Source organism: Heteronotia binoei, chromosome 5 (assembly GCF_032191835.1).
Source record: "Heteronotia binoei isolate CCM8104 ecotype False Entrance Well chromosome 5, APGP_CSIRO_Hbin_v1, whole genome shotgun sequence".
Classification (NCBI taxonomy): domain Eukaryota; kingdom Metazoa; phylum Chordata; class Lepidosauria; order Squamata; family Gekkonidae; genus Heteronotia; species Heteronotia binoei.
This window is the reverse complement of record NC_083227.1, coordinates 937,027-953,953: the sequence shown is the minus strand read 5'-3', so window position 1 is coordinate 953,953 and position 16,927 is coordinate 937,027. Positions and strand designations below refer to the sequence as shown.

General features: G+C 48.2%; 1 protein-coding gene and 1 pseudogene across 1 annotated transcript in view; both read left to right on the top strand.

The window, feature by feature from the left end:
* LOC132571144 (zinc finger protein 208-like) overlaps nt 1–16,927 on the top strand; it is a 197,881-nt gene that overhangs the window by 108,166 nt on the left and 72,788 nt on the right. The window lies entirely within an intron of this gene.
* LOC132572137 (large ribosomal subunit protein uL2-like) lies at nt 4,676–5,484 on the top strand (annotated as a pseudogene).

Below are 16,927 nucleotides of genomic sequence, written 5' to 3'. Positions count from 1 at the left end.
GTGGAACACAGTCAAAAAAATCTGCGGCAGGAGAAGATCAAAAGTGGCGCCGCTTAAGTGAAGCGAGGGGGAATTTCCCTACCCATGAAATCCCTATATCCTCCCTCCCTCCCGCTCTCCCACCACTTCTTCCATCCCACCCCTTCTTCCATCCCACCCTCCTCCCCAGGCTCCCACTCCCCACTCACTTCCTACCGATGAGGGTGAAAAGGAAGATGGAGGTAGGATAGGATGGAGATTGGGAGGGAGGGAAGCAAATATGGTAGGAGGAGTGAGTTTGCATGGATAGGACGGGTTGGAGACGAGGAGGGAGGGAGTTCAAGGGGAGGTTGGTTGGGAGGAGACACTGCGCTGGAGCCTCGGTGAGGCCCCCCGCCCCCGCTGGCATTGGCACGCCACCCCTTGCCCACCGTGCCCTACACCGCTGGAGGAGACAGGCTTAGCGGTGTGAAGGGACAGCTTGAGGGGCACTGGACTGATTTTGCCCCCAAACTGCATGTTTGACACCCCTGGTATAGAACAACCAGAAGGCCATTTTGCTCCTGCTGCTGCTGTACGTTTTGCAAGACTGCTAGCCAGCAGGTGGATGGAAACAAAATCTCTCCCACCCCCATCTCCCTGACATTTCACCTAGTGTCACACAGTTTATATTCATAGTATATTATTATTTGCAGGTGCAGAAGAAATCATGGCCCTGGCGGATATGGAACAGTATCAGGAAGTTCTGCAGAAGAGGAAAAGTGGCACCGCTTCCGTGAAGCGAGGGGGAATTTCCCTACCCATGAAATCCCTATATCCTCCCTCCCTCCCGCTCTCCCACCACTTCTTCCAGAAGGCCATATTGCTCCTGCTGCTGCTGTACGTTTTGCAGGACTGCTAGCCAGCAGGTGGATGGAAGCAAAATCTCTCCCACCCCCATCTCCCTGACATTTCACCTAGTGTCACACAGTTTATATTCATAGTATATTATTATTTGCAAGAAGAAAGCATGGCCCTGCAGGCTGTGGAACACATTCACAAAGTTCTGCCGGAGGAGAAGATCAAAAGTTGCGCCGCTTCCGTGAAGCGAGGGGGAATTTCCCTACCCATGCAGGACTCCTAGCCAACAAGTAGATGGAAACAAAATCTCTCCCTCCCCATCTCCCTGACGTTTCACACAGTGTCACACAACATGACTTCTCTTATGTTCATTTGTTCTTACAGCATGGAAAACCAATGTGGCGGAGAGCAAGATGTGACCGAGATCAAGGAGGAAGAGAAGGTGAAAGAGAAAGTTCATTTTTAGGACTTAGCAGTGCTGGGAGCAAGTGCTTAATAGTAGTGGACTCTAATCCACTTCTCCTGCTGCCAAGTGAGCTTGGACAGGTTCTTGTTCTCTCAGAGCTCCCTCAGCCCCATCTAGCTCACAAGGTGCCTGATGTGAGGAAGAAAAGGGAGGTGATTGTAAGCTACCTTGAAGCTTTTTAAGGGAGAGAAAAACAGGGTATAAAAACCAACTCTTCTTCTTCTGTACCGCTAGAAAAGAACAAGAGTCTAATAGCACCATAAAGACTAACAGAAATTGTGGTAGGGTAGGAACTTTTGGGACACTGACTGTGTGGGCCTGGCATGGGATGCAAAGGAGAACATGGCCGCCGCAAGTCGGGGTTGGTGGGCCTCGGCCGGCGGCCTCTTCCTTTGCTGGGGCCTGGTGGGAGGGAGGGAGAGGAGACCCTCTGCCGCTCTCCTCAGGCAGCCTGTAGCTCAGGCCGCGGCGCTGGTGTTGCTGTGGCGGCAGGGCACCAAAATTGGCGCCGTTTCCCCCCCTCCCGCTATCGGATTTTTGGAGAGCGGGGAAGGAGGCTGCAAATTTGGGAGTCCCCCGCCAGGGGGGGGTGGGAAGCCTACAGTGGGGCCTTTTGATGACGAGGGGTAAAAAGGTTACTGAAGGACAATAGGAAATGGCTGAGAATCTGAATGCATTCTTTGCCTCCGTCTTCACTGTGGAAGATGAGAAGTGTTTGCCCACTCCAGAACCACTGGTTTTGGGAAGGATGTTGAAAGACCTGAGTGAGATTGAGGTGACGAGAGAGAAGGTCCTGTGACTGATAGACAATTTAAAAACTGATAAGTCACCAGGCCCAGATGGCAGACATCCAAGAGTTCTGAAAGAACACAAAGGTGAACTTGCGGGGAAAGGAAAGGTCCCCTGTGCAAGCACCAGTCGTTTCCGACTCTGGGGTGACGTCGCATCACGTTTTCACGGCAGACTTTTTACGGGGTGGTTTGCCATTGCTTTCCCTAGTCATCTAGACTCCCCCCCCTCCCCCAGCAAGCTGGGTACTCATTTTACCGACATCAGAAGGATGGAAGGCTTATCCTGACAAAAATATGTAATCTTTCATTGAAATCTGTTACTTTTCTCAGCTCTCTCTGAGATCCTAAAATATGTTGTGGTCTTAGGTGGGTTTGCTCCTCACATTCTTCCCTTTCCTTGTGATCTAGTTTCCAGGGAAAGCATCAACTTTGCTCAGTGGTAGCAACCTCATGGGGATTGTGATCGAACAGGGGTGTCGCACTCATTTGTTATGGGGGCCGGATCTGACACGAAAGAGAGCTTGTTGGGCCAGGCCATGTCTGTTTGGGCCAAGCTATGTCAGGCCAGGCCACGTGTGTACCTATTTAAGATTAGGTAGCAGAGATATAGATTTTATAAAGAACACAGACAAACACAAATAGATTTTAAAAAAAACTTAAAACAGGCTTAAAACATTAGCACTCATTGGTCTTAAAGGTGCTTTCTTTGTATTTCTCCCATGGGGTCCAGGGAACTGGGCAAAGGAAGCTCTGGGTATTTCCTTCCTTCCCCAGGGGACTGGGTGGGGAAGTCAATAGGAAGAGACGTTTGGCTCAGTAGCTCTGCTGTGCAGTTGAAAGAGCCTGGCAAAGCAAGCCATTCCTCCACAAGGGAGGAGCCTCAGCCAATGGAGAAAATAGAGGCTTCGCGCTGTAGCTCCTGTGCAATTGAGGGAGCCTGGCAAAGCAAGCTGTAATGCAGAAGGAAGCAAGAGAGAGGGAGAAGGAAGCAGATGACAGCCAGTTGCTCGGGGCCTGATAGGAGCCCTCCGGTGTCCTGATTTGCCCTCAAACTGCATGTTTGACACCCCTGTTTTAGAACAACCAGAAGGCTATATTGCTCCTGCTGCTGCTGTACTTTTTTCAGGACTCCTAGCCAACAAGTAGATGGGAACAAAATCTCTCCCTCCCCATCTCCCCGACATTTCACATAGTGTCACACAGTTTATATTCATAGTATATTATTATTTGCAGGTGCAGAAGAAAGCATGGCCATTACGGCTGTGGAATACATTCAGAAAGTTCTGCAGGAGGAGAATTGGAAAAGTTGCGCCGCCACCCCCTGCCCGCCATGCCCTACCACCGCTGGAGGAGGACAGGCGCAGCGGCGTGAAGGGACAGCTGGGGGGCACTGGACTGATTTTGCCCCCAAACTGCATGTTTGGCACCCCTGTTGTAGAACAACCAGAAGGCCATATTGCTCCTGCTGCTGCTGTTCGTTTTTCAGGACTGCTAGCCAGCAGGTGGATGGAAGCAAAATCTCTCCCACCCCCATCTCCCTGACATTTCACATAGTGTCACACAGTTTGCATTCATAGTATATTATTATTTGCAGGTGGCCAAGAAAGAAGCATGGCACAGGAGGATCTTGCAAGCCATTCAAAATAGCTTTAAAAGGGTGGAAAACACCAAAATTAAACTGCCCATCTGCCTGAAAAAAAGAAGTGCAAAAGTGAGACCGATTCCGTGAAGCGAGGGGGAAGCCATAAGAAACATCTTAAGAAGGCTGAAAAAGACCAGGATGAAAAAGCCCTGCAAAAGGCCGTCATTCTGCCCAAAAAGAACTGGGAAAGTGAGACCGGAAATGGCTCATTGAGCGAGGGGGAATTTCCCTGCCCATGCAAACCCTATATCCTTCCTGCTCTCCCACCCCTTCTCCCTGACATTTCACATAGTGTCACACAATTTATATTCATAGTATATTATTATTTGCAGGTGCACAAGAAAGCATGGCCCTTGCAGCTTTTGCAAAGAATAACAAAGTTCTGCAGGAGGAGAGGATTGGCATCCCAGATTGACCCCGGACCATCTGCCTGCCCATCAGCTGTACTACCACTGAAATACAACCACGGAGACGGGACGTAGCTAGATGGACCGACAACTTGGCCCAGGAGACGGCACCTTTTGTTCCTCTTTGCTGTACAGTCTATTTTCTAAAATAACAGCAACAGAAAAGTCCCCACAACAAAGGGCAAGAGAATTAAATCATATAGCATAGAGTCTTCCCTGCAACATCTGGTTCAGCCATTAGTGGGTAACATGAATCTCTCTTTCAGAGGCCTTCCCATAAAGACCACGTGGCGCCAATATCGGCCTTGTCAGTCCCTCTCTTCCGTCACCTTTCTCCTTTGTCAACAACCGCCTGTCGTTTGAGATGGAGTCATTTAATACGTCAGCAAGTTGGATGGTTGAAGGCAGCAATCCGGATCTTACCCCGCCCCTTCCCTGCGCCACGCTTGCCTGAGCCGAGCCTGCCGGGCCTGTTCTATTTTTCATTCGTGTTTTGGAACGATGTCACCAGTCTCTGCTAGGAAGGGGCGATGATCCGGCTGAGTACACAATGGGCCATGTCATCTGAGGCCAGAGAAAAGGTGCTGGGTCTGTGTTCAGGGCCCACGGGAAGCACGGGAAGGGTCCAGCAATGCTGAGAGCTGTCGACTTTGCTGAGAGGCAGGGTGATATTAAGGGCATTGTGAAGATATCGTTCATGATCCTGGCTGAGGAGCCCCTCTTGCCAAGATAATTTTCCGTGATCCATATAGGTTTCAGAAACGAACAGAATTGTTCATTGCAGCTGAGGGCATTCATACAGGACAGTTTGAGTACTGTGGCAAAAAGGCTCAGCTCATGTTGGCAATGCGCTACCTGTTGGCACTCTGCCAAGAGGCCCCATTGTCTGTTGTCTTGAAGAGAAGCCTGGTGATTGTGGCAAACTGGCTCGTGCTTCTGGAAACTATGCCATAGTTATCTCCCACAATCCTGAAACTAAAACAAAACAGAGTGAAATTGCCTTCTGGCTCCAAGCAAGTTATTTCCTCTGCAAACACAGCAGTTGCCGTTATTGTCGCTGGCGGTGGCCGTATTGACAAACCTATCTTGAAAGCTGGGCGAGCTTATCACAAACACAAGGCCAAGAGAAACTGCTGGCCCCGTGTCTGTGGTGTGGCTATGAATCCTGTTGAACATCCCTTTGGTGGTGGTAACCACCAATGCATTGGTAAGCCCTCAACCCTCAGGAGAGATGCTCCAGCTGGTCGTAAAGTTGGTCTCATTGCAGCCTGTTGTGCAGGTAGACTACGGGGAACAAACACTGTGCAGGAGAAGGAGAACTAAGGCCTTACGTTCAGCATCCATAGAAAAATAAATGTTGTGAGAATGGTTAAAAAAAAAAGAAGTGGTGGCAATGTTTCCGATAGCAACTGGCTCGAACCGTGCAAAAAAAATGTTGGCACTTTTGTCAGGGCACGGCTGTGCTGTTTGGATAATCATTGGCTTGCTTCTGTCCCCTGCAAGAGAGGCCACGTAGACACCTCTAATCAAGCCCAAGAATCCTCTTCCTGGGTCTTCCCTCCCTCACCCTCCATGTCCTCTCCTCTCCTCCCCTCCTCTCCTCTCCTCTCCTCTCCTCTCCTCTCCTCTCCTCTCCTCTCCTCCCTTCCCCTCTCCTCTCCTTCTTAACTTCCTCAGCACTCAGCTATTATATATATAATCTGATATATAACATACAATTTAGTTAAGATGTCAGAGTACACAAGTTAATTTGTAAAAACCAAAGCATTCACAGTTCCCAGGGAAAACCAGGTGATGCCCTCTCTGGAGCAAGAAATTCCTGAGGATTTGGGGGTGGAGATGATCTGCAGAAGGGAGAGCCTCTTGAAGCACATCAGCAGCCTGGAGGCGTGTCATCACTTCTTGAGCCATTACCGATTTAAGTCAAGTGCAAGAAAGAACATCTGCTGGAAATCTATCTTAGTCTTGGAAACTGACTAGAGTCTTTGGTATGGACTTCTGTGTTGTTGAATGTAATGGAATGTGTGTATTGTGGCTTTGGTACTTGTATGTCATGGTTCTTGAGTGTACGAGGGTGTAAATACAGTTACACACGCTGATTTAAACAAATACTTACAGTGTGTTACTTTGTGGTTGCTCAACCTTTACAGTGGAGTTTTGTGTTTTGCCAGGCACCCACCTGGAGGTTGGCAACCGTGTAAGGTGGGGTTGGGGGCCACCACCAAATCGGATTTCGAGGGTTTGTGTTACTGAAGGGAGGGAAGGAGGATGGCAGCTTGTCCCTCCCCTTGCCTCTGATTCTCCTGGCACAGCCCCCCCTTTCAACAACTCAGCTGCTGAGCCTGAGATGTACAGAAACCTCCCCACCCAGTAAAGATTTTTGTGAACACCTTACAATGCAAATTCCAAAAGTCAAAAAGTACAACCCCTCAGCTCTATAATTAAGGTTGCCGACCCTGAGTTTTATTATTTACAATTCGTATTATAAGGATGCTAACCTTATCATGACAGTTAGCAAGACGGCAACAGCAACACGACGACAGATGTATACCCTCTCGTTCTCTCTGAATCAGAGTCTCAGAGTGGCTTACAATCTCCTTCCCCCACAACAGCCAGCGTGTTGTCTGGGCAAGGTTGCCTTCCCTGAGTTGGGAAATTGCCGAAGATTTGGGTGGAACCTGGGGAAGGTGGGGCTCGGGGAGGGAGGGGCCTCAGCAGGGAATAATGCCATAGAGTCCACCCTGCAAAGCAGCCATTTTCAGCAGGGGAACCGTTCTTCATTGTCTGGAGAGCAGAAGAGTATTTACTCATCATCAGATGGCCCCAGCCAGCAACAATTCTGCCCAGGGGTCATTTGGTAAAAAAAAAAAAAAATAGCTACTGGAATGCCCAGTCCCCACCCCTCCTAGCTGAAAAAAAAAATCCCCTCCTTCTTTGCCTCCCAGGGAAATCTCCCCAAAAGAACATACTGCAAGGCACATTAAAGCTCATACCTTGAAGAACACTTGATGGGTCTAAAGTTCCAGTGGACTCCAGCTTTTCTCTCAAACACTGGGGGGAGAGAAGGAAGGAGAGGCAACCCAGCTCCTCTCTGCTTAACACAGAGACAGGGGAAGGAAGGAAGGAAGGAAGGAAGGAAGGAAGGAAGGAAGGAAGGAAGGAAGGAAGGAAGGAAGGAAGGAAGGAAGGAAGGAAGGAAGGAAGGAAGGAAGGAAATGGAGCTCAGGCTTTGTGTCAGTCTTCAAGGCTAACTTTTCTCTGCACAACGCAGAGATGCGGGAAGGAAGGAAGGAAATCAGAGTTCAGGCTTTGCAGCCTATGTCAGTCTTCAAAGCTAGCTTTTCTCTGCACAACAGAGAGAAGGGGGAAGGAAGGAAGGAAGGAAGGAAGGAAGGAAGGAAGGAAGGAAGGAAGGAAGGAAGGAAGGAAGGAAGGAAGGAAGGAAGGAAGGAAAACGGAGCTCAGGCTTTGCAGCCTCTGTCAGTCTTCAAGGCTAGCTTTTCTCTGCACAATAGAAAGATGGGGAAAGGAAGGAATCAGAGCACAGCTCATGCTTTGCTGGGGGTGGGACTAGCTTTGGCTTTTCTTGTGACCGGTATTGAGGCTTCCATGGTCTGGTGCCAGGTCACGACCCTGCGAATGAGAAACGCCAAGCTAGGGCAAACGCTTAGGCTTATCTTTGAATTTCTAGAACTCACTGTTATTTTGCTTGGGAACCTTGGATTTATGTTGCCCGGATCAGAATGCTGGTATAACTTGAGGTTAAGGTATGCTGACCTACCTTCTGGATTGTATTTTAAGAAATTATACTGATGACTGGTGGGACCACCAAGTTAATTTAGGGAAAAGACTTGTACCTTAATAAATTCTGAAAAAAGATCTCTGGGAATTGGTCTGTCTGTCAGGGCTTTGCAGACGCTTTCAGTTGCCTTGGATTCTACCTGTGCAGAGATTACTTTGGGGTCCTGAAACCTGGGCAAAGGAGCCCGCATACTGGTGTAACATCTTAGGAGAAGCAGAGTGGGCTGGTGGGCTGCTTCCATAAAAAGAGCCAGCTTGGTGGCAGCCAATCGATCAGGGTGTGCCTCTCTTCTCAGGACTCCAGGCCAGCCTCCCGCCAGGAAGCCAGGGGAGAGCTGGAGGTTAACTGCAGGCAGAGCGCTACGAGGGGTTCATCCCCCACCCTGCAGCAACCTGTGGAATGCGAGGTCTCCTCTTGAGCCCCTTACGTTTTCCAACATAATCTTGGAAGCTTTAGCACCCGATTGATCGCAACTTCCATTTTGAAGTGTCACGGAGGCAGAAATGCATTGTGATGTGATGGCAGCTGCAGGAACTGAGCTTCTCGTGTCCCAAATCCACCCTGAAGCTCACTGGGGGACTGTGAGCCAGTCCCCCTTCCAGGCATCCACTGAGGCTGTGATACAGAAGCTGAGTTGGAGCAAGCCAGGATATTTCAAGATCCCAGGTTATAAAAAAAAAAAAACATACCAGAAAGGAATAGTGATCAGCTATCTTCAGAAACAAGGAGCCCCGTGGCGCAGAGTGGCAAGCTGAAGTATTGCAGTCCAAGCTCTGCTGACGACCTGAGTTCGATCCTGGTGGAAGCTGGGTTCAGGCAGCCAGCTCAAGGTTGATTCAGCCTCTCATCCTTCTGAGGTTGGTAAAATGGGTACCAAGCTTGCTGGGGGAAAAGGGTAGATCACTGGGGAAGGCAATGGCAAGCTACCCCGTTAACAAGTTTGCCGTGAAAACTTCCTAATGTGACATCACCTCATGGATCGGTAACGACTAGTTCTTGCACAGGGGACTACCTTTACCTCGGTGTCTTCAGAAGCATTAACAAGTACGTGGAAACATCTGCATGGATCCCAAGATCTGTTGGAAAGGAGGATGCCAAGTCACTTCCCCCCAATGTCCAAAAAGCCCAGCCCAAACCCTCTCCTCTGTCAGAGGTGTGGCTCAGTTTTATGCAATCCTGGCAAGCTATTTAAGATGCAGCTGCTTGTTACACAAGAAGCCACAAGCAGGAGAGTTTGGTTTGAGAATTGCGCTTTGTGAAGGACCCCTATTAATGACCTCTGTTCAGGAAGGGTTTTCCCGTCACTTTCTCCAGGAATAGGAGAAAAGGCACTGGGGACTTTAATTAGAAAATTGAATAAAATAACAAAATTGATTGGAAATAGCCAGGTGGGAATAAGCAAATACTGAGACAACTCCCAAGTGTCTCTCTCCCAGGAATCTTTTTTTTCCTTTTAACCACCACAACTGTCAAAAGCCAACTCCCCCTTCAGAACTTTGTGGCCGTGTTCCAACCAATGGGAGAGCTAGGAAAAGAGCTGTCAATCATAGCCACTCTTCTCTCTCTGCCTCTCGGCCATTTTTGCAAAATCACCCTTTGTTTTAGTCCGTCACAGCTTCTTCACTAGAACGCGAAAGAGACTCTTTCCTGATGGACAAGCCGGACCATGCACAGGGGTAAGGCGACATCAGGGGTCATGGAACCAAAGAGCTGGAGAGGTGGATGACAGCCATCTAGACTCATAGAATCATAGAGTTGAAAGGGGCCTCCAGGGTCATCTAGTCCAACCCCCTGCACAATGCAGGAAACTCGCAAATACCTCCCTAAATTCACAGGATCCTCATCAGTCAGGGAAACGCTGGCTTTGGACTTCCTGCATGGAATTGGGGGGTAGAGCAATACTCCCTCTGAGCTGTGGAGTCTTGTGAGCAAAAATTCTACTTTGTGATCTACTGGCATTAAAACCGTGAGCTACTGCATGAATTAGTTTGCTCTGGGGCCATCTTTCCTGAGCTAAGACAAAAATGTGTGAGCTGAAGGCTAAAAAACTGTCATCTAGCCCTCACTAACTCAGCTCAAAGGGAACTCTGGGGTGGAGTGCAGATGGCCTCTGAGACTCCTTCAAAGTCTAGGACATTAAGCAAGCTGGGAAATGTAAGGGGTGGATGTGAATCCGTGTGTGGGGGGGGGGGGGGGAGAGATAGAATAACCATGTCTGTATATCTCTTCTCTATGTGCCACAAGTGCATAATGATATCTATGTGATTAATAGAATGATAGAGTTGGAAGGGGCCAAACAGGCCGTCTCGTCCAACCCCTGCTCAATGCAGGATCAGCCTAGATTGTCCCTAACAGATGTTTGTCCAGCAGCTGCTTCAAGACTGCCAGTGAGGGGGCGCTCACCACCTCCCTAGCTAGCTGATTCCCTGTTGAACAACTCTGACTAAAAACATTTTTCCTTCTACCCAGCTGTTACCATTCCATTCCACCCTTACCTTAAGTTCTGACCTCTGCTGCCCAGAGGAACAGTTCCCTCTTCTTGTCATGTACTGATAAGGTGCTGAAACCAGGCAACGATATGTCTCCCTTCTGTGTGTGGGGGAGAAGACTGTTTCTGCTTCTCCATGAAGAAAGGTTGAAGAGGTCAGGGCTCTTCAGCTTGGAGAAAAGATGATCGAGGGGCTGACATGATGATGATGAATGAAGAAGACGACTGCAGATTTATACCCCACCCTTCTCTCTGAATCAGAGACTCAGAGCAGCTTACAATCTCCTATATCTTCTCCCCCCACAACAGGCACCCTGTGAGGTGGGTGGGGCTGAGAGGGCTCTCACAGCAGCTGCCCTTTCAAGGACAACTCCTTAGGTTATGGCTAACCCAAGGCCATTCCAGCAGCTGCAAGTGGAGGAGTGGGGAATCAAACCCGGTTCTCCCAGATAAGAGTCCTCACACTTAACCACTACACCAAATTGGCATAATTTTGTAAGCGTGATAGAGGCTTACAAAATTATGCAGGGGACAGAGAAGGTAGAGGAAGATGTCCTTTTCTGCCTTTGTCACAATGTAAAGACTCCTAGGCTTAGAACAGATCGAAGGAAGTCCTTCACCCAAAGAGTAATTAACATGTGGAATTCAGTGCCACAAGAAGTGGCAGCAGCTACAAGCATGGAGCGGGTGGTAGAAACATATGGAGCAGAGGCCCTATGGCTCATAGTCAAGGTATAGATGTCTGGGGTGTTGGTATTTTTTTATATTCCTGTACATTAGCAGAGTACTGACCTGGTGGAATCAGCTCCCTATGGAGATCCGAGCCCTACCTGGCTTGCTGGCCTTTCGTAGCGCCTGCAAAATGGAGCTGTTCCACAATGTCTTTGGATGAGGCAGCAGGCATCTATTTATTGATCAGTTGGCCTCCCCTCTACTGCTCTGCTGTTCTACTGTACTGTGATGCTGTATTGTGGTACTATTTTGTGCTATACCACAATAATGTTGTTAGCCGCCCTGAGCCTGCCTCGGCGGGGAGGGCGGGATATAAATAAAAGGTATTATTATTATTATTATACCACCTTGCTGCCATGTCATCTTGCTGAATCGTCTTGCTGCACTTTGATGAATGTTGTAATTGGTTTTATTATGGTTTTATTGTGATTTTATTTCTATTTGCTGTACTCTGCTCTGAGCCCCCAATGGGGGAATGGGCAGGATAGAAATAAAATAAAATAGTAATAATAATAATGATAATGATAATAAACAACTAGCCTGTAAGCACAGCAAAAGCCATGCGGTTAGCTGAGGCTGCATGTGTGCAATCATGAAACAAAAAGTATATGGAGACTTCTTTTGAGATTTCAAATTAATAAGGAGTTTTATAGGAACTCCATTCTCTAGATAGGAAAAATAGGAGATATGTATCTAATCCAACTAGCTGGATGAACAGAGATGACAAGACGTGTCCTGCTCTCATGATGACAAAGAGGGAGAGTGTGACAAAGTGTGTGTGTGAGAGAGAGATCAAGCTGGAAGGAAGGAACTTCCCTGAGAGTAGCAATCTACACTTCAAGGGGATAGCAGCAGACAAGAAAGGAAGGATGTCCTGTGTCCTCTCTCTGACTCTTTGACAGCCCCCTCCGAACTCTGAGGCTGAGAGAAAGTGCAAAGGCCTCCACTTCCAACATAGGACAGTGATGCTCTGTACTCTTGGTATATGGGTGGCCACAGTGGGAGGGCTTCCAATTTTATAATTTTTATTGATTTTAACTATAAAAAGAAAAAGCATAAGCATAGATACAGAAGCATTAAAGAGGGGGAGGGGGAGATACAGAGTGGAAGACCAGAAACAAAGAAAAATGCAAATATATCTTTTACATTTCTACCTCCAAATGAAATACCCAATTCTTTCTACCTGCAAGTATTACATTTCCCCCTTATATTTTACCATCTTTATCTTTCATTATACACTTTTTTACTAAACTATTACTTAAAATACAAGTCTAAACTATTCTTCTTCCGCACATTTAAGTATAAAAAAGTCAGAGAAGTCTCAACACAGAACTAACTGGCTAAGCTTAACCATATTAAAAATACAGACTAACTAATTGTTTTAACGACGTCGTCATTAAAATGAGCATAAGAAACAAATATCTTTATCCTTCTAACTTACTTATTTCAAACGGAACGAAAAAGAAATCAGATTTAAAATATCATAAAACGTACAGAGATAAAAAAGTGATAAGCAGAAAGAAAGCATAGTAATTTATCTGTCTCAGTATAAATATTTTCTCCAAACAAACATATTAAGAGCAGATCTACCAGATTACAGAATAATTGTGTTGTCTGCCTTCTTAAAAATTAATCCAAGTTAACTATTTATTTATATAAAATTCTTTTCAAAACTTTTCAATCCTTTAGCTCTTATATCCATATTGTTCTAGGAGGAACAACTTAATATGTCCCAAAAATCTCACTCGGCCTTTTAAAATCGCATGTCAGTTCTTGTTGAGAGTTCCATGTCCAAGTACCCACAGAGAGAAAAACAGTTTAAAACCCTTCTTCCTGAAAATTTCCCACGTCTTGATTTTTTTTGCTGAGATATACCTTCTCTCTCCTTAGTGCAGTCATCCCTCTTGAGAAAAATAGTAAGGATCCCACGCCACTTGTTCCTCTCGAAAAAATTTCAATCAGTCTTGATTTCCGGTCCTTCTTTTTAACTGCGCAATAAGGTTCCATTTTGGTTTTCTTCTGGTCATTTCCCAGCGGATCACTCTCCAATTCCAATTCCACAGATGTCACCGAGATCTCTTTAACAGTCTGCTCATGTAGATTTGAGATTTCGCTAGCTTTCAACATAAAAGCTTCCATTTGCTTTTTTATCAACTCAGTTCGTTAATGAACCAAGGACTTGCTTTAGAGAAGTTATGGTATCCATTATATCTTTTTTATAAAACATTTCACTTGGTAATGCCATTTTTCTCTACCAAATAACTCAGTCTATTAATCAAAGTTGAAAAGTACCTTAGAGACCCAGTTGTCTGTCTCTCCAAATCTCCTCCAGCCGTGTGTTTTGATTGTTGCCATTTCAGTTGCATTCAGGCGGCAAAGACAAATCTCTCTAAAATATATCTCGTTTTCGTTCAGATCATATTATAGCCAGATAACAGTCTCATTAACACATATTCAGTTATAATCTGGGTCGATTTGAGTATCTATATTCAGTCTAATTAAAATTGTTCCCAATGCTCAAAGTTGTTCTTTGTCTTTTCGAAGCTTCATTCACGGGAAAGGGGGGGGGGGAATTCACCTCTTTCCCTTCCTTTGAACCACTGTGGGAGGGCTTCTGGAGTTCTGGCCCTGCTGGTGGACCTCCTGATAGAGTCTGGGTTTTGGCCACTGTGTGACACAGAGTGTTGGACCGGATGGACCATTGGCTTGATCCAACATGGCTTCTCTTATGTCTGGGGCAGCGATGCTATGTATTTTTGGGACTTGGGTGGCCACAGTGGGAGAGCTTCTGGAGTTCTGGACCTGCTGGTGGACCTCCTGAGGGCCCTTCCAAACCATCAGTTTTCTCCAGGGGAACTGATCTCTGTAGTCTGGAGGTGAACTGGAATTCCAGGGGATTCCCTGGTCCTACCTGGCATCCCTGAGGGAAATAGACAGTGGGTCAATCTCCTGCCCAAACATTTGTGTGGGTAGTTCTGCAGGCAGCATATGTCCCCCTCCAACCAGGAGGAAGCAGTTGGGGGGGGGGGGTCAGCATTTCCACTCTGCTTGCTGTCAATATCCACCGCAACAGATACAAGACAACCTTTGTTGCAAAGCAGACAAGAACTTGGCTTGTGATTTTAGACAAAATTACAACTCCATTCTCTAGCTTGGCTTGTGATTTTAGCTCTTTCGTTTCTTGTTTATGGACAATTCCCTATTGACTCTGACCGTAGAGCTGGGGTAGACAAATTTGCTTAATCTAAGAGCAGGGGTGTAGACTTTTCAATTTCCCAGGGGGGGGGGAGACTGGGGCCCAGTCCAGTGACATCATAGGGAGGAGCCAGTGACATCACAGGGAGGGGCCTCCATTATCACTACCTATGAATTTATAGAGAAGCTCCCTCCCCGTAAATTTAGGGAGCACCCCCCCCCCCCAACAATGCCCATGGACTGGGCCAAACCCAGGAAAAGGTGGGAGCTTGCCAGTGGTTATAGTGGTATCTCAGAGGTCTTTTGCTGTGTCCTGTTTTTGAAATTCACTTTTAGAATAGTCACTTTAAGATCTGCAAATGTACATATCAGTGCATAGGACAAACCAAGGGTCACAAATTTGACAGTAAAAGGCAATATTGTTTTGTTGTTTTATTGTTAATATTCAATGTTGTTAGCCGCCCTGAACCTGCTTTGGCGGGGAGGGCGGGATATAAATGCGAAAAATAGATAAATACAGAAAAGCTTTAAGGGGACATTTTATAAGTTCCAGCCTAACCTGCCTCTCAGGGCTGTTGTTCAGATCACGTGGGGGGAGAGGAGAATGATGCAAACTGCTTTGGCTCCCCCACTGTAGAAGCTGCGGGGAGGTGGGAGGCAATGGAAAGCTGAAGTCAGAGGGGCAGGTAAAGGAAAGGAGATAGGGTTGCCAACTCCAGGTTAGAGGTGGAGCCTGGAGAGGGTGGGGTTTGAGAAGGGATAGTACCTCAGACAGGTACAATGCCATTTCCCTCTAGGGAGCCAATGGGGGGAGCTGCTGCAGGCAACCGAACTTGTGCAACTGCCCCCCCTCCCCTAAGCAGCCAGCAGGCTTGTGTTGGGAAATACCTGGCGGCTTTGGGGGTGAATCCGGGAGAAGGTGGGGTTTGGGGAGGAGTGCCCTAGAGTCCACCCTTCCAAGCAGCCCTTTTCTCCAGGGGAGCTGATCTCTGCCAGCTGGAGATCAGTTGTCAAAGCGGGAGATCTCCAGACCCCACCTGGAGGCTGGCAACCCTCCCTTTCTGCAATCCGGAGCAGGTCGACCCACAGTCATCCGAGTCAGGGGGGCTTCCTTCCAGGTTTTAGGACTGCAAGCCTGTTCCTCCAAAACAGTCTGCTGGCAGGGGGGTGTCCTGCTGTGAGTCTGCCCAGTGCGACGGGGCTGCTTGCCACCTACGGCATGGGAAATGCCTGGAAATGTGGCCACAGCTCTCTTCCCTCAGAGATAGGGTTGCCATTCCCCCCCAACACTTCAGGGTCATCAGAAAGCGGGAGAAGAGGAGGGAAATGTCTGCTGGGAACTCTCTTATTCCCTAGAGAGACTTATTCCCACAGGAAAGAATGAAGAATTGATCCGCAGGTATCTAAGGCTCTGGGGGAACTGTTTCTTGAGGTAGAGGCACCAAATTTGCCGCATGGCATCCGGTGCCTCTCCTCAAAAGACCCTCCAAGTTTCAAAAAGATTGGACCGGGGGGTCCAATTCTATGAGCCCCAAAAGATGGTGCCCCCATGCTTCATTATTTCCAAAGCAGGGGAGGCATTTAAAAGGGGTGTGGTCCCTTTAAACGTGATGCCCAGAGAACTCCCTTTGAAGTTCAGTTATGCCTGTCTCGATCTTGCTCCCGGCTCCACCCCCAAAGTCTCCTGGCTCCACCTCCAAAGTCTCCCGGCTCCACCCCCAAAGTCCCCAGCTCTTTCTTGACTAGGACTTGGCAACCCAAAGCAGGATGGAAGGCAAAGCGGGAAAGGCTTGGCTTTTGGGGAGGGGTGGCCTCTTGCTCCCCCCCTGCCTCCAGCAGAGCAGCCCCTTCCCCACCCCGGACCCCCGCCTCAGCCCTCCAGCCAGGGAGAGGGAGGGGGGAGACTGAGCCGGACGTCACAAAGCAGCAAGGGCGACGTCACAAGCGACCCCCCAGAGCAGATTTCCCAGCTTTTGCTTTCACTCTCTCCCAGTACTTTGCCGGGAGAGGACTTGGAGAATGGAGATGCTCGGAGCAGAGCTTTGTGGCCGGCCGCCGAGCCGTTCCCCATCGAGGCTGGAAGAGCCGAGGGAAAGGGCCCCCAGCCCTTCTCCCTCTAGGTAGGTGGGGCCGGGGCTGCTCCCCTCCTCCGGCCACTCCAGGGCCCAGTCCAGCCAGCTGGGGGAGGCTTGCCAAGTCCAATGGAAGAAGATCAAGGCTGTGACAAGCATCATTGAACTCCAAAGGGAGTTCTGGCCATCACATTTCAAGGGACAGCACACCTTTGCAATGCCTTCCTTCCATAGGAGATAATGAAGGACAAGGGCACCTTCTTTGGGGGTTTTGAAACTTGGGGGGGTATTTTGGGGAGAGGCACTAGATGCTGTACTGAAAATGTGGTGCCTCTACCTCAAAAAACAGCCCCCCCCAGAGCCCCAGATACCTGCGGATCAATTCTCCATGAGTTTCTATGGGAATAAATCTCCATAGGGAAGAACACAGTTCCCAGCAGACACTTCCCTCCCCTCCCCCCGCTTTCTGACAACCCTGAAGCGGGGGGGGGGGCCTCCAAACCGGGGGATCCC